The following is an 18,380-nucleotide window of genomic DNA, read 5'->3' as shown; positions in this document are numbered from 1 at the left end:
CTTGCACACGGCACATCTATCCATGGAAAACGGTCCGTATGTGGGCTGTATTTCCTGGACTGAACTTGGCCACATGCACTGCATCCTAGTCAGTTATCATGCAGTGAGCATCCGAACAGGTCAATCACTGTATGTACTGACATAACCCTATTAATTCATTACTGTAGTGATCGGGTCTTTCAGGCCCTCACTGCATGATAACGGACTATGATGAAGTGACTTCTATGCACATGGCCGCGTTTAGTCTGGGTACTACAGATTACACATGAATGGGACTCTGTTTTGTGCGAAGGCTCTAACTTTCTTAAAAACAAACAAACAAATAAAAGCATATCATGCCTTGACAGCCATTTTAGTTACTAGAATACATAATCTCACACCCTATTATGAGGAATAACAATATTTTTGTAAAGTGAATTATCCTGCATGCTCACAGACTCAGCGGTACAGCAAATAAACATTATTTAGGTCAAAAACAATGCTGCGCTCTTACCTGCTCTGAAGACGACACCCCATTATCCTCCAGTACCATTATTCATATGTGAAGTCCCTAAAGTTATTTGTATGGATCCTGTCATCTGGCATCAGATTCTTTTCAAGAAACAAGAACAATATTTTCAGTTCCTCCATGAAAAATAGGTGCTGGTGTCCTGTTAAGGAAATATACATAATAAATATACTGTATATTGTAAATGTAACATGACATTCTTATACATAGCAACATATCTGCAAAAATTATATTTTCTTCTTTAGAAAGACACAATAATAGAAACAGTTAATTGATCCAAGAGTATATAGTACATTCACTTGAGATAATGATGGTGTGATGCAGTGCACAAGGGTCAGCATGAACTTACCTTTAAAATTGATGGCCTTTAAGATAGGCCAGCAGTCTTATGAAAGGTTGGGGTAAGACACATGCTGATCAGCTGCTCCCAGCATTGTTCACATTCTGGGTGCTATGCTTGTTACTCCCCATACTACTAGTAGTGGCAGGTATCACTATTGAAACTTTGTCACATAAACATAAATGGGGCATCACTGCAGTAGTGATAATGGCCGCTACTAATTGTGAGAAAGAAGCCCATTGCCTGCCACATAAAACAATGTCAGGAGCTATATGCTCCAGGAAACTGCTAATAAGTAGGGTCACAACAGCTGGACTTTCGCCAATATGGAATTGCTGGCCTATCTTAAAGAGAGGCCATCAATTTTTAAAAACTTGGATAACCCCTTTAAGACAGGGGTGTAGCTGTGGGGTCTAGCTATGGCTCTGTTTAAGATTATGCAAGGTGGGTATTAAACAGGTTGTTCACCTCTCATATATTTTTACTGAAAAAATAAGACTCACGTCTAAAAGTATGGAGGTATAAATACATTTTTTTTTACTACTGAATTTAACACTTACATTTGTACTGTCTAATGCTGTCGGGGGACTGGGTAATATTACTTCCTTATTTTACTCTGATTATGTTCTTGATTCCCAAGTACATTATCACAGAGTGTGTTACCTGAACTAGACTAGATACAATAGACAATAATTTGCATATAATTGTATAAAATATGTTTAGTAAGTAAGAACAGAGAAACTCATTCATAGTAGGGGTCTGAGCAGCAAGAGCAGTGCTCCATGAAGCTGAAGTCCCACCCCTAGTGCATCAATTCAAAATCTAAATCTATGAAAGTGACATAGACATCAAAGGTATGTTGTCACTCACTCCCTTTAAGTCAGATCACTTGGGCAAGTTTGGACTGTGAAACTCAGTCCATGTATCATCGGGATCTACTACCCTGAACTTGGCTCAGAGAATCTGGTGACATGCTGAGTTTTTCTGTCCCAAACTCAGTTGTTTGAAACTATTGTAATTCATTTAGTCAATGACTATTCCTTTGGCTTTAACCAGTTATGCACATGTATTTTGTGATAGAGAGAAAAATAAGCGAACAAGACTTCTGGCAGCAGCTTATCTTCTGTAACATGAAAGGAGATGTTAAAATCCAACAAGACTAAGCCATAACACCCCCCACCACCCCCACACATCTACCTTATGGGGAAAGTCAGGATACCTTTACCCCGTTTTTATTATAACGGTTTATCTGGTTATTGATACAAGGTAAAAGTGTTATTCTGACAGATTTGTCTGCATATGTAGCAGCTAAGTCAATCCATCTCTTAATCTGCATACAAAACATATCGTAGTTCACTTTTACAGACTAAAAACTACTATTTTAGCCTGACTAAACACTACAATTGATCTTCTGTGTAGACGGAGCTGCATTAACACCCTCCTCTGTATAAGTTGGCAATTGTTCCCTCACATGAGTACACTTAATGAACAGAAAATCTACTAGTAGCTGCCTAAAAACGTACAAAGATTGCAGGATCTTAGCAGGCTTTTAAGAGGATTTACTTTCAAGGAGTCTGACGATTATCAGTAAAAGGATCACAGCTACTACGATGGTCCATGAAAGCTGAATACACTTACAAAGTGTGCCTTATATTATGAGCTCCTGTAATATAAAACTTGACACTACTAGTTTTATCCCTCTCAGTGGCTGTCTTGCTGTTATTGCCCTATTTGAGACCAGTGCCTAGCCAAATACAGAATACAGCAGAGACCAATGACATGTATATAAGCCATTATAGTTATATAGTAAAATATGAAGTGGCTCAGGAGAATCAAATGAAGCAAAACTCCAGGGGATGCTAAAATATATCTATTAATAATATAAAAAATAGAAAAATTTTAAGTTTTTAAAAGTTAAAATATAAAATATTCGAATCCCCCATGCTCATTGATAAATAAAAATAAATGGAAACAATAAAAAAACATTTGTTTTCACTGTGTCTAAATGTCTGAATTACTAAATAGGTGTAAGGGACCAAGGATTGTGCGCCTATTGTGTCACTAAGCCGATTTGGCTTTGGGTCACTCCTAAGGGCATTGTATAAGTGACCTCGCTAGTATTCACCCTTTAACTCCTATACAGGGATTTGGATTTTGCTGTAGGGAGACCACCAGGACACTACCTCTTGCAACAATCAAGGTTTTGGTCACAGCTGACCAGGCAGGTCAGGAACTATAGCGCAGAACTCCAAGGGGTCAGACAGGGTCAGAAGCAGATTCTGAATACTTACTGATATCAGGGATACATATGCGCATGGTCAGAGGAGAGGTAGAGAGTAAGTAGAGGAGGTCAGGGCTGGCAGTACGGGCTCAATAGTGAGAAACAGGCTGAATTCAACAAAAGGCAGCCCAGAGAATAGTGGCAACAGGCAAGGACATGTCAGGGAACAAGCCAGGGTCAAACACAGTAGAACACCCAGCACGTAGAAAAAAAACTTTTTTGGAACCTAGGGACCTAATTGTTCAGGCAGGGTGTGTCAGGATAAACAGACTTTTATACCTGCAAGAGATTGGCTGGGGAAGTATTTCTGGCACACATGATGGCCCTTCAGAAAAGCAGGGAAGGGTCAGAGTGTGAAGAAGGTAATTTGGCTTGCCTGCTGGGAGAGGTAGTATACTGGTGAAAGCAGACTGCTGGCATTTCTGTAGGCACGGTCAGTTCAACCAACCAGCAATTTTAAGAAACATTGTAATATGTCTTATCATAGGAAAAATATTTTTTTATATTATGTGGCTGTTTCCCTTCCTTCGCCACTCCCCATTAAACTGATTTTCACTCTAAAAATCTTTGCTATATCCATCTCCAGATGGGTGACCGGTAACATGACACACATTACACATGTCTACAAACGTCAATGGAAAAGAGAGAGGGGGGGGTGGGGTGGATAACGAAACCCTGAAGCAACACCTCAGTTTTTCACATAACTGCTCTTATATCATTGACATTAACTGCATAGAAACCCTTTCGTTCATTTTCCCACAGTATATCTATCTCAACCAATCCTTAAGAAGAAGGTGTTGCACCAATAGATAACTACTGTACTACTATTTATAGTATTTCCCTGCAACGCTCTACAGAGAACTGCAGCACAGCCCAATTCACTTAGAATAAGCTATGCTGCACTTCCCTGCACAGTAGGAGGTTGGGAGGGTCACTGCGCAGGTGAAATGCCAAAGGTATCCACAATCTATCCCATCCACATTAACAAGTGAATCGCACAACTGGGGGGGGAAGAGAGTCATTTAGTTGTTGGCCAGGCTAGCTTTAGTTCACAGGCAGGTGCTCCAGAGGTCCCATCTCCACTGGCCATATGTCTTAGTATATCCTAGCACTAGCAATACCCGCGACTTCGTCCGCGTCCCCGCCCGACACACCTGCAGCGCGGCCCCGGCTGCCCCCTATTGCCTTGTGGCCGCTGCGAACCCGGCCTCCCCTCCCCTCGAGACCCCGGCCCACCCCAAACGTGACCCTGGCCAACCCCTTCCCAACTTCCCGTTCTCCCCCTGTGAACCTGGCTCCCCCCAAAACACCCCCCTTCCCCACTGGGGGGACCCTGGCTTGCTTCCCTACCCCTGTGCGACCCCGGCTTGCGACCCCCCCACTCTACGACCCTGATTCCCTGTCCCTCCCGACTCCCCTCCCCCATGACCCTGATTCCTTCCCCCAACCAACAACCCCCCACCCCCCGTGCGTCTACTATCCCGGAGTGCATGTGTTGTGCAGACTGTGCCGCGCAGCAGCTGCGGTCATGCACTGCGCACGATGGGGAGACTGTGGGCTTACGAACTTTGCTCCAGTTTCCCCCTCATCTTCCCACCCTCGGGGTCCTGGCGGACTCACCGATCAACGCAGTGCACCAGGCTCCCCCGACGGCGGCATGTTCGGCAACTCTGCCTATGCGCCGCCATGCTCTCCATCTTGCTCGGTGGCTGGCTCGAGACGCGATAGCTCCGCCCCCTGTGTTGGCTGGTCCAATCTGATCCCAGCGTGATGGTTCTGCGGCTGGCATGAGACTCTCCAGCTCCGCCCCCTCCATCGCTTGCTCCAATCAGAGCCCAGCTGGAAGACCTGTGATGTCATCATTTCAGGTCTTGCAGTGGAGGCAGAGAGAACGTTCACTGGTTGCGGTCGGGATACCGGGTGAGTGTGGGACCTAAGAAGTCACCTATCTTTCCTTCCTAGTGAATATCTAGGTAAGTGTGAAATCTCACCTAAATCCATTCAGCCGTTTGGCTGTGATTGTGGAACAAACATCCAAACACACAAACTTTCATATTTAGAATATTAGTAGGATTATGCCAAAACATAGCAAGAACCCCTTTCATTTAAGATAGCATATTCACGGTATTCAGTTGTTTGTGACCTCTGTCAATCTACTTCAGTATACTACATAATAAAAGTATAGAATAGCATAATAGATGACATTTTTCATATCCTGAAGTCCAGTTAAAAAAAAAACAAACAAACCATGCTTGTTAATGGCATGTGATCAGACGTGCTCACAAAGAAAAAAGAGGAAACACCAAGTGGCACATTGATAATACAACCTTGGTAATGGGAAGTTATTCTAGGAAGGCCAAATAGGCCCCTGACCTTATGAGGTTGTGAAAAGTCAGAACAACCAACAGACTTTATATTGGGGAACCCAATTTGGGCGGCAGTGGGCTTGCCCTATGTCAGTAGGAGAACATCAAATGATTTAGGAACACCTGGGTGGGGAACCTGTGAATAGGCAGGACAGCACGCACATTTAGTTAGACAAGGTTCACAACCGCATGTAGTCAAACATGGATTCACTCTTTATTCAAATATCAGACACAATGTATTTCGGGACCATTTTCCCATTTTCACGTACATTAAATGATTCTAACAAATACATAAAGAAAGAATAAAAGAAAAATCTCTCTATAAAGTTCCTAGCCACATACAGTAAAGGTAAGTTAAAAAAGGGGAGTAAAATCTGAATGCAGATACACGTTCTTAATATATCATCCAAAGAAGCAAAGTCAACAAGTGTGAAGAGTAGTACACAGAGATAAATTATCGTATATAATAAACACATCCATTAAAAAATAACCGGAAACAAAAAGAGAAATCTCAATTCAGATTTGGATTGTTTGTACACAACATAACTGCAGAAGAGAAATGCTTAGCTCAAAGAGGACCCAACTATATTTGGGACTGTGAGATCCCATAATTAGTATAAGCCAAGTGGTTAAAAGAATGAGAGTTCCCTTCCCTACTAGATAAAAAAAAATAAAAATTAGGTAGGAAAAGAAAGAAATTGATAATTTCTTACAGTTAAAAGGATTTTTCTGTAGGTAGGATCTGTTAGCAGGAGATGTATGTCTCACTACCTCCTCTTTAAAGGCCTTTGAGTATCTCACTAAAGGGAATTCCTGGGCAAACTCCGGGGTGTGCATGCGCAGTGAAACTAATATGCACCTGCAAAGCCTGCCGGTCTGTCCATAACATCACTGAGTCTGTGCAATTATACCAGGTACCATGCAGGCTCTTGTGATTAAGTAGGGAGGGGAAACAAAAGACCGCCATTGCGAATGAATGATTACGTTGACAGCACAAAAAGTCAGCAACCAGTGTGTAGGCTAAATGTGTTAAAGGAGCTCATGACTGTGTTCAGACTTGGTCACAGTCACTAGTGGGGAGCGACATGGGTCAGATTTGGGTCCTGTTCTTTTCAATGTATTTGTTAATGACCTGGTAATAAAAGCTCTGTAAAGTAACCAAAACTAGGGAGGATCTGCATAACTTATCGTGAGACCCAGTATAAAATTCTTCTACGTTGGTACCACACCCCAGCCCTCCTTCACACGTTAAACCCCAATATTCCCTCTAATTGCTGGAGATGCCTTTTGGGTCCAAATACTCTTTTTCATATTTTTTTGGGACTGCCCTCTGATCCGTCCTTTTTGGCTGGAGGTGAAGTCCATGATGGATGCAATCTTCCCTCACGCTGTCCCCCTGGACCCTCTGGTTTATCTCCTTACTTTACCTCCCAGGCCCCTGGGTAAACACCCTTCCTTGCTGTTTTTATATATTTGTACTGCCGCTAAGTCTCTTATAGCTCGTCACTGGAAAAGTACCCAACCCCCCCTCGGCCTCCTTTCTGCTTGCTCGTATCAAAAATGTTAAGTGCCTGGGGTTTCTTACTGCCACTCTGAATAATACAGTGGAGAAATTTTGGTCCATCTGGGCACCTTGGGATGCGTAGTGTTCTATACGTGGTCTCTTATCCCTCCCATCCCCCCTCCTTGTCTCCTGTCTCTAGTCCTGTGTCTCCCTGTCTCTCTCCATTGTTTCTGTCAATTATCTTTGACCTTTTGCCCTACGTAGCAGTGGTTTAATTGCATTTTTGCTTGTTTCGACTGTTTTTTGTTGTTCTAGTGGTTGATTCTAGTATATGGTTATTTGTTCTCTTTTTTGGAAAAATTTAATAATCACAGTTGAAAAAAAAAACTAAGAAACTGGAGAGGATAGTAAAATATTACAGGGGAATTTGTCAAAGCTGGAGCATGGGGCAAGACCTGACAAATGAAGTTCAATGCAGACAAATACAAGGTTACATTGATTTTAGTCCAGGAAGTAAAATGTATAATTATTTGCTTAATAGTAAATTACTGAGTAAATTACCTGGGCACTGGGAGATCTAATCACAATGTACGAAGACATGAAGGGACTTCACAAAGAACTTTCTAATGATTCGTTTTTCTCTTAGGCCTGTGACAATGACAAGGGGGACATCATCTACACCCAGAAGAACGAACACTTCACCAGAGAGATGGAAATATTAAAAAAAACAAAAAAACAACTTGATAGTCTTCAGTAGTTGATACTTTTTTAATGGCTAACTAATAACGATGACAGATTACAACGTTTCGGAACTCTGGGCTCTTTTCTCACGTAAACTTAAAAACCATTTCTGAAGGATGCATATTTATGTACAAAAGGACACATAGGGATAGAATTCTAGGAGGAAGGGGGTGATTCTTTACTGTAAAACCAGTAGACTATGGAACTTGCTGTTACAGTATGTTGTGATGTTGGATTCATTGTACAAGTTCGAGAGTGACCTTGAAGTGAAAAATATTACAGGTCATGGGTATCAGGCTTTTGGAGATGAAAAGTTGATCTTGGCTTTTATACGGATTGCTGGATTTTTTAGGGGGAATAAATTTCATATAGTTTTTTGCCTTCCTTTGCATCAGCCCTGGACAGTTATAGGTTGCATGTTCTTCTTCCAACCTCGTCTACTATGTTGCTATCACTTTATTAGATGTTATAACAGCTTATGGGCTGCGTGGCAGCCATCACAGGCCTTCATTAAACTAGGGGTGTGGAGTTGGTAGGCCAAACCTGACAGCATTATTTTTCCATCCAACTCAGACTCTTGCTCCAACTCAACTCCTTCATAAATGGCTGACAGCCATGGTCAGACACAGCAGTAAAGCATGTCTAATTCACAGAAACTCTAGTGATTGAATTGGCCCCATCTGTTATCCAGGGAATCCCTGTATGCAGGGTGCACCACATAGGAGGAACCATAATCTAGCTCAGTGGTCCCCAACCTTTTTTCCACCAGGGACCAGTTTCAGCAAGACAATTTTTCTATGGCCTGATAGGGGCCAGAAGGGGTGTAGATAGGGGCGGGGAAGGGGTGTGATTGGGGGCGGGGTTAAGCATGGGGGTGTAGATTACTGATGACAGACACTACAAGTTATGAAGATGGCTACTGATGACGGACACTTATGAAGATGGATACTGATGAAGGATATCACTGCTAATGCTGCTATTAAGTTCACTACAGCCTCACTACAGCTACATTACACATCACAGGGACAAGAGACGTGTAATGTAGTTGCCCAAAGTTTGGTAGGCGACTGCAGGGTGGAGCCAAGACCCGCTGCATGTCCTGCACAGTACTAGAATCCTGGACATACATCGGGTCCCGACTCAACCCCGCACTTTGCTCACCTTATCCCAATGAGCGTCAGTGTTGTGGAGCCGGCAGCTGCTGACTCCTCGCCGCCGGTACGCGGACCGGTGCAACAAGCCCCGCGGCCTGGTACTGGTCCGCGGACCGGCGGTTGGGGACCCCTGATCTAGCTGATGAAATCCTATTACATGTGCAGGATCTCTTTATAATGTTTTAAGGGGAACTGCTACCTCTGCATCTTCTTCAAATAAGAAATAGAGACAGACTTGGAACCAATTGTTTGGCACTAGGATACATTTCTGACGCTAGGTTCACACTAGCGTTCGGCAGTCCGTTCTGGGCTTTCCGTCTTCTGCCAGCAGACCGGGTCAGACCGGGTCCAGCCGTGAGCGGCGGTGAGCGTATTATGTTCTCCGCCGCGAAACCATTTTTTTAAAAATCGGACACAGAGTACTGCATGTCCGATTCTTTGTCCGGTTTAAAAAAACGGTTTCGCGGCGGAGAGCATAAAACGCTCACTGCCGCTCACGGCCAGACAGCTTTCTCACCCATTCAAATGAATGGGTTTGAAAGAGTCCTGCAGCTTTCCGTCTCCTGCCTCTGTTTTGTGCAGGAAACGGAAACCTGTAGAACGGAGACCGGGCACAGATGTGAACGAGCCCTTAGATTTTACAATGCAGTTACAAATAGACATGCACGATTTGTATACATGGAGATATGCATTTACATACCCTCAGTTGTTTTCTTCGGTGGTCCCAAAAATATATTTTATATTTATAAATTCACAATTTCTATCCCGCAGGTATGTTCTATTTGTTACAATATACAATCTACTACAAAATTGTAATGAGTTAAGGAGTTACTAGAATTTCAGTCTGTTATTTTTTTTTTTATTTTTTTTTTATCTGCACATATGTTTGCACAAGAAGATTAGTAATTTATATTTTCCTACAGGAACGCCCAAAGGTAAAAATCAGCTAACAATAGCTGTGACAACATACTCGTTCAGCCAGTTCCTTCTCTTTTATTTTCGCTCCAGTATAAATACTGTAGCAGAACAGAGATCATGTAGAGATTGCAGGAAGAGTGAAACGTCACAACACAAGCGTAGCCTTAAACCACTCAGACGTTCATGTGTTTGCTGTCTAGACAGCTGATAGTATGTTTCTGTTTACTTGTAGCACCTGGACGTTCCAAAACAGAGCTCTGACACGCACTCTTTCTTACTAAACCCCTCCAATATCTCAGTCTTGCCTTACACACAGTCACACATTGCTCGTCATGTACAAAGCACAGCTGCATGAAACCTGCCAGGCTAAGGAAATGAGGGCCAGGAATGTGCAGCATAACCAGCACTTACATGAATCTCCATGTTACAGACATAGAGGAAGAACAACCATGATGGGACCTACTCTGAGTCAGCAGGAAACCTTCAGTTCTAATATGACCTCCAGTTTAAAGGCCTCTCACATGTATTTTAGCAGTTAAACCCCCATCACCAGGCTGTTTTGCTGTGAACACACTTTACAAGCAAGCTTTTCTGTAAAAATCCTGCAAAGAGACACTGGTAACATTTTATTCCATGATATGTGATTGACATTACAGAGCAAAGGTGACATTATAAGGGCATTGCTGTAATCATCCCATATGTCTTACACTCAGATCTCCCTGCTCCTGCCATGTGAACCTGCTATTATTGCCCTTCATTTACAGGGGTGCAGGGAGATTTCAGTAGATACTCTGATGATGTCGCACTCCCTCTTGACCATCCATTACATGCGCAGGAGCCATCAATGATGCTGCTATTGGTATGATTATAGTGATGTTTGTGCTCATTGGATCCCATCTAGAATGTCAATCATGCCAAAATGACTGTGTGACTATTTATGACAGCCGATGACTAGAAGAGGTCTTTCCATATCAAAGCTTATCAAACATTTTAGCAGCAATGCAACTTGTTTATGGGGTTTATTTGTTGCTAGAAATTTTTGTACATTTCTCATTTTGCATAATCCAAACATGAACGATCAGCCGCTGCACGAGACTCATAGGTATTGTATGCCATGCACATTACCTGTTTTCTGAACACACACTAAATAGAGCTGAGTATTTTAGACTCATCCTAGTGTTCGACAATATGTTCTTTTCAGCAATTTAATCCTGCACCCATTTTAACCAGGAACATCCGAAAAATGGAAATATACCTATGAAAATCTGAGTGTGAAATCTGAGTGTGAAACTGCTAAAAACTTCAGAATAAAAGTCAAAAAAACAAAAACAAAGGAGATTTATTAGTGGGGCTTCTCGTGTCAGAACACGCAAAGGTATACATTTATCTTATATTATTTAAAGGTATTACATTTAACTTATGTCGCGTCAATTATGTCGCTCAACTAGAGAATGGCCTGTGCAGCATATGGATATTTTGGTCTAAATTGGCTCTCATCAGCCTTTTAACCAAACATAGTAAGGAGAATGCCTCACCAGTGATACGCGCCTGGCAGTATGTGATACACTAGTCTAGTGTATGGGGCTTCATGACACCTCTGTGCAGGGCAAATGGCTGGTGTGACATGAGCCTTTTCTATCTTTTAAATAAACCTTTTTTTTGTTGTTGTAATTATTGGCATACTGATAGACAAAAAGTCTGTTTCCAGTTATAAAATGGTTTCAATTAATTTTTTCAAAAATTTGTTATATTCGAGCAGCATCCTCTTGGGATGAACCCTAACAATGGTGCATGTAGCATTAAAGCATGCCTCCAGTTACAAGTACCATGTTATGACACTTAGTTCACACAATTTTTTGGCAGCAGATTTTGATGCGGAATCTGCCGCAAAATCCACTGCCAAAAACGGCTCCCATTGACTTCAATGGGAACCGTTGACTTCTTTTTTTCTGCTAGCTAGTAGTGGAAAAAAGAAGTGACATGCCCCTTCTTCCCACTGATTCTGCGCTCACTCAGCCACAGCGCAAGACTCCCTCCCGATTAGGCACATCCATTTGGACCTAATCCGGAGCGGAATGCTGGTTAACTGCATCGGCATTCTGTCGCAGCTAGCCATGCGGTATGTTCACACAGGGAATCCATTTTCCGCCATGTGAACCTAGCCTTACTGTACACAAGCCAGTATGTATTATAGACTTTTACAAGTCTATGCATCATTTCTGTAATAAGTAGTACTGGACATCGCTGCTGCAAGCCTGTAGCCCATAAGACGTGCAGTTCTGCACTTGTTTTAGTGCAATAAATAGTGTTATATACTGTGATATAATTACCTTTATTCTACATGCTAGTATGAGTATAGCTGAATGGATAAAAAATTGTGTTTTTCTCAAAAAGAGCCACAGAAAGAGGATATACATAAATAAATAATGTTGCGTTTCCACTATATGGGGCCCCGGTCCTATGGTTTGCAGGAAACCGTTTATGGTGTCCTGAGATCCTCCGTCAGACCTCCAGATTCCCACAACTCCTTTTTTAAGAAGTTACATTAAAAAAAAAAAAAAAATGCCAAACAAGATTTCCCCTACCAGTTTTGAGAGACTATGTTTGTTTAGAGCAGCAGATAGGGGTTCTCTCTCTCTCTCTTTTATATACAGCTTGCTGAACGCCCCTACCCCGTGACACCAAGCTAGACTTTATGGCAGTCTGGGATTGAGACCTTGCTTCTACCCTGCCCTCAGCTCAATGAATTGACTGTTGTATATCTATTAGCAACGGCAGTTGGCAGGTCACCCTTATGGAACGTTCTTTGAAGATGCTTCATAGAAATTATTTGGTCCTTCATTGACTACATAACTTGTACTCCAAAGTCTCACCCCTTTGTTTTAGGGTTTCCAATACCTTAGGCACTTCCTTCCATATTTGGTGGTCCTGCCCTCACGCCTGATGTTTTAGGATGGCCATTTATAGAACGGCACTATGGCTTTTTAGTCAGTCGTTTCTATTGTCGACCCCCATTTTCTTCTTAATCTTAAGCCTACTAGCTTCAAATATGCTAAATTAAAATTATTTCAGTATATTCTGATGGCTGCCCAGATCCACATCACCTTGAAATGGGGGAGAGCTTTTCTCCCTTTGATCGATGATGATCAGTGAATTGACACTGTAATATTTCATGAAAAAAATCAATGCCTCTATCTCTGACACCCGTCCAATCTTTGATAAAGGTTTGGACACCCTAGATCTACAGGTCCAATATCCTAGGTCTGCCATAGTGTATTCAGCTATGATCGGACAGTAGGATTGAGTGTGCTTTTCTTACCCCTTCTCCCAGATAGGATCTCTATCTCACCCACCTCTTGTTCCTAGGCACTTTAAGTGGTACACACTACCCCCTCTTATGGCTGGGGCCCCACGTAGCTTAAACATTGCAACAAAAACCACAGAATTTTACAATACCTGCAAAGTGGATAGGATTCTGGATAATCCCTTCCACATAATGCAGAAAAATATCTGCAGCAGATGAGCAGACATACTGTTATTTCAAAAATCGTGTCTTTGTAAATCGCAGCATGTCAGTTATACCTATGAAACGTTGGCATTTTCCGTAAGGGTATAATTGAAGCAGAAAGTCCATAAAGGAAAACTCTGCGGACTTTCTGTGAAAAGCGATGTGGGAAACACCACAATGCGTTTCTTTCACAGTTTTCCTGCAGCACTTTTTGGCTGTGGCTTGCTACGAGGCGGCTTATATTTTCTATATATATGCCGACTTCAAATGTACAGCAGTAATACTTTTAAAACTAACAAAATACCAATATTAGAGCTCTAGAAGTCCTCAAGAGCTGTAAACATACCGGTTGATAGTTGATATAAAAAAAGTGATTAGTTCCAAAGCTGTAACTTTGGACGCTAGTTTAGGCTAGATTCACATCTGCACTCTGGTTTCCCTTTCGGGGGGGTCCGCTTAATCCACATAAAGTGGTTACCTTAGGAAACCCGCAGATCCCAAAGACTATCATGGGGTCCATGTGGTTTCTGTTTGGTTACCGCCCGAAAAGGGTGAAGAATGTGGAAAGAAAAGCGCTACTTTCTGCGCATTTTTCATGCAGAAAGGGGAATGGAATCCCCATACGGAGTACAGACGCTGATGTGAACCGAGCCTAAGCTTTAATAACTTGTAGAATTTCATTCACTAAAGGATTATTCCAAACTGTAGGATCAAAGTTCTGTGGCCATATTTATTGGTTTATGAAGCCAAAAATAAAGACAGACAATATTTTATTGTGGGGACAGTTTCCAAATGTCAAAACATTCATCTTTTATTTTACATGGCCCGTTAGTTGAATTTTCTTTATTGCCACAAAAAAATGTACATATTCATTGGCTGGTAAACACATTAGATAAATATTGGCCAGATTGTAAAAAATGTACTATGCATAGGAGCTGCCCAAAAGTCCCTAAAGACTGTGTACTTTTTTTTTTGCTCATTGCACTCACATATCAAAGTAATGAACAACAGACAGCAGACTGCTAAAATGACATACAAGGCGATCACATACAGAGCCTGATGCACCACCATTGACTATAATGGGGGTCGTTGCGTGTCTATAGTTTTAAAACTGGAACCAGCATTCAAAAAGCTATAAACGTCCATAAAAAATGGAAAAACGTCTTTCAACTTCTGCTGTGTGTTCTATGTAGTGTTGTAAATAAAATATAGTTATATGAAATTCATTTTACACAGCAGGCCAACTTTTTTGAGACTCACACACACATATTATATATACACATATATATATAGGACGCTATATCTCCCCCAGATTCCTCACGTATGTGTTTTGAGTGAGGTTAACACAGGGCTGTAGCAAAAACCTCACCTGTGAGCTTAACCACTTCTTGCCATACAGCAGGAAGGAGCTCTCATGCATAGGTGGGAGCTGGGGCTCATTACAGGCCTATAAAACCCTGTCAAGACCTCAGTCCTGAGCAGTTCCTGGGGAGAGAGGAGGTCCTGTCTCCACTGCCTGTCCACTGGTGAGAGACCTGTGTGAACGAAGCCTCTGTTTTTGTTTTGTTTTTCCGTGTGGCTGGAGCAAGCCATACGCACAGATCGGATTCTTGTGTTAGTTAGCAGCTCAGGCGAGCAGGTTTGTTTTATTGTTTTTGCCTGACGTTAAAGCCTGTTTACTTTCTGCCGTTTTTCCAAAATAAACATACAGGGTAAAACCTGTTTATACCAGATTTTTGTGTCTGTCTCTGACTGTCTGGGTCCGCTGCTGCTACCGCTGAGCCTAATCCCCCACAATATACAAACACACACACTGTATGTATATGTATAATAATGACATTATTAGCCTTGGCAGGATGAGATATAGCATTCTAAAAAATGAAATAATGCAAAGAACTTATAAGCAAAAAATAATGTTTCAGTCACATAGAGCCTTATACAAGAGTGCGCACATATTTATGCAAATAAGACCGTGAAAGAGGAGAAGGGAGGGGGAGAGCTGAGCTGATGCTGTGCTCATGCAGGTGAAATCAAAACAGGAATCATGTGAAAAGTACTAGGGAACGTCCTGTGACGCAAAAAAAAAAAAAAAAAAAGTAGACATTAGGGGGTATTTGGATACATGAAAAGAAAAGATGAATGCAAGAAACTGCCAAGTGGTACTTTTTTTTTTTTTTTTTTTAACTGCAGGAGCTTAGTACAATGTACTATCATAGCTTTTAAAAAGGTTCCTGATTGAGAAAATCCACAGGACCAGCCTCATGGGCATTCAGTCTGTGTGACTACACAGGGATATTTTTTTCAGGGTACTCCCAGGATGTCCTGTGCAAACTCTATTCCTATTCTCCTCCTATGGTTGTACTGCTCACAGCCCAGGAGGCTGTGCCAATGCATACTGTACTCACTAGACTTTTGTCTAAAAGAAGCAGAATGAGGAGCTTAGCTGTGTGGTAATTGTTGCACACACGTGGCAGGGGGTCTGATCATAGCATCTACCAATGCTGGAGACCTGCAATTATGCAGACCACTAGACTAAAGTGTCTTATGCTTTACAAGAGTGAACATGGGAATGCCAATAAAACAAAGTGTTGCTTGGTCGGCGATCTACATGGCATCCACATTCAATCACCAGGTTTATGACCATGGTGATATGTTATACTAGGTGGCTAAAGAGATTGAGTTAAAAATCTACCAGGGATCTGTAACGCACTTTAAAAGTGTAGCCAACCTTAAGAGAAACCCTTATTCCTTGTAAAACTGTGATTTTCTATCCATTGGAAATCCTTGAATCTTGACCAGACACTTCTTTTGAGGATATTGTAATTTCTGCACTTCAACCTCTTGTCTGCTTCTGACCAGACACAATCTTGTATTAGGGATATCACCCTGCTTTTTCTACCTTTGTGCTATTTTATAAATCCCATATTGCCTAATACATCTTATGGACAGCAAAAGCCAGTACCAACTATGTCTGCTGGGAGGATAGTGCAATTATTATTCCATCTATATTTTAATAACTACACCTGTTTTATTGCTCATCTGCTACAATACAATGGTGTGACAGGAGCTGTCTAGTCATCAGCAGTAACTGTCATGAGCTTATGTCCTGTGGAGAACTATGTGGAACAATTCATGTTTCATCACACAGGAAGATCTGGTGTCTGCATGCACAAATCCCAGAGAGAGAGAGAGATGTAGCAAGAAAAAGATAAAGACATGGAGAATTTTAAAATGGAACACACAGGAAACTTTAGATTAGACTATTTTCCCTTTAGGAGATTTTTCGGTTTTATACTAATATCTTATTAGCAGATAAATGAAAAGTTCTGGTGCTATTTAATATATTTTGTAAATAAATTCCTCAATATTTTTTTACATACTAGTGAATGAATGAGACCATTGCTATTTACATGCAGAGTTGATTGTAACTGAGAAGTACATAGTAGTACATTAGTGTCAAGTCTAGGCAATGTTCTCTATCCCAAATAGATAAACTGCAGCTTCACAAAGCTACATCACTAAAGTATGTCATTCTGAAGTCCAGGCTGTTTAGCTCAGAAAGAATGGTTACTATTGTATAAAAGTGATGTACTCAACAAAAATTAGCAGTCCCTTAGGTTTGAATGGAATGGCAGAGGACATGTGCAATCCCCTACCCCAGAGATCAGCAACCTTTGGGAATTCATCTCCAGACATTTGTCAACCCTGCTTTGTGTCTTGTCCTGTAGCTTGCAGGGTTTTGAGTGCACACCTACATGTTTATACTGACCTAATTAAATCACAGTTAAAGGGGTATTCCCATTTAAAGAAACATGCTTCACAACATACAAATAAAGTTATTAACGTGCAATAAATCATTAGAAAAAATAAGGGTTCGGGGGATATTGTCACTCCTTAGGGAGAGACCACCATATAGGTGTGTGGAGACTTGTTAAGCCTTTAGCACTCCACTTTGCAAGGAACTATGGGAAGAATATGCAAATCCGCCTTCCATGATGTAATTAGGAAGACAGTTGCTGCCTCATTGTTGCAAACCAATAGAGGGCGCTCACTGGAATGTGCAAGCCTGTCTTAAGACAGGATTCCAGTGAAATAACCCAATAATGGCTGCTCCCTTTAGCCTCATGCCCGTATCCAACCAGATCGAAACAGCTGTCCTCGATTGAGAGACTATAACCTGGTAATAATCCCAGCGTCATTGCTAAACAAAGGCCTCTTGGAAGGTCGGGCATGAGGCTAAAGGGAGCAGCCATTATTGGGTTGTTTCACTGGAATCCTGTCTTAAGACAGGCTTGCACATTCCAGTGAGCGCCCTCTATTGGTTTGCAACAATGAGGCAGCAACTGTCTTCCTAATTACATCATGGAAGGCGGATTTGCATATTCTTCCCATAGAAAAAATAAAGCATACTCCAGAGCATATGGGGGGTGGGCGGTAAGCAAGCGCAAGACTGTTGTGCACTCCTGGAAGCTGCAGTTGCTTGATAGTGATATAGTATGTCACATGGTATAAGTATGTGCCTGGCCACAAAAAGATGTATATGCTAATAACAGTGAAAATGAGACAGAGCAGTGATGTTTGCACTGATAATGGTGCAGCACTTGGTTATTTTTTGCAGTCTCCATTGAAATTAATGGAGCACATTTTCAAACATCCAAACTGGAGGGCAAAACTCCCCAGTTCTTGTCCCAGCAAGTTACTGCCTATCTTATTAATAGGAGGTACCCTTTTGTTACTAATATACCCCCCTTCCGGATTATTGTGTCAAACACATAGAGTTTAACTTCAGACGATTTTGGCAGAAATTTCCACAACAGATCTGCCGCATGTGAACTGTGTTGGACTGGTGTGCATAGGGCCCAACAATAAAATTCATTCTGGGGTAACACTGTATAGCTACGTGGAAGTATTACCCGACTCTGATTTGCAACTTCTCAAACTGTGTCTCACACATTTCTTTCAGTAGCGGCTTGCTGCCTAGTCCTTGCACTAGATGTTTATGCCCTGAGGGCCCTGTCAGTAACCTTCAGATCTGCTATTGCCATGAACTAGGGAGTTGC

The 18,380-nt window shown here is 41.8% G+C and overlaps 1 long non-coding RNA gene across 1 annotated transcript in view; it reads right to left on the bottom strand.

Moving 5' to 3' along the window:
- Positions 1 to 499: 499 nt before the first annotated feature.
- Positions 500 to 18,380, bottom strand: part of LOC142197457 (uncharacterized) — a 113,037-nt gene continuing 95,156 nt past the window's right edge. Inside the window, exon 3 of the long non-coding RNA XR_012715317.1 lies at positions 500 to 650. This is a non-coding gene — a long non-coding RNA (uncharacterized LOC142197457). The remainder of the gene's footprint in view (positions 651 to 18,380) is intronic.

This window comes from Leptodactylus fuscus, chromosome 3 (assembly GCF_031893055.1).
Source record: "Leptodactylus fuscus isolate aLepFus1 chromosome 3, aLepFus1.hap2, whole genome shotgun sequence".
Classification (NCBI taxonomy): domain Eukaryota; kingdom Metazoa; phylum Chordata; class Amphibia; order Anura; family Leptodactylidae; genus Leptodactylus; species Leptodactylus fuscus.
This window is presented reverse-complemented; position numbering and strand designations above follow the sequence as displayed.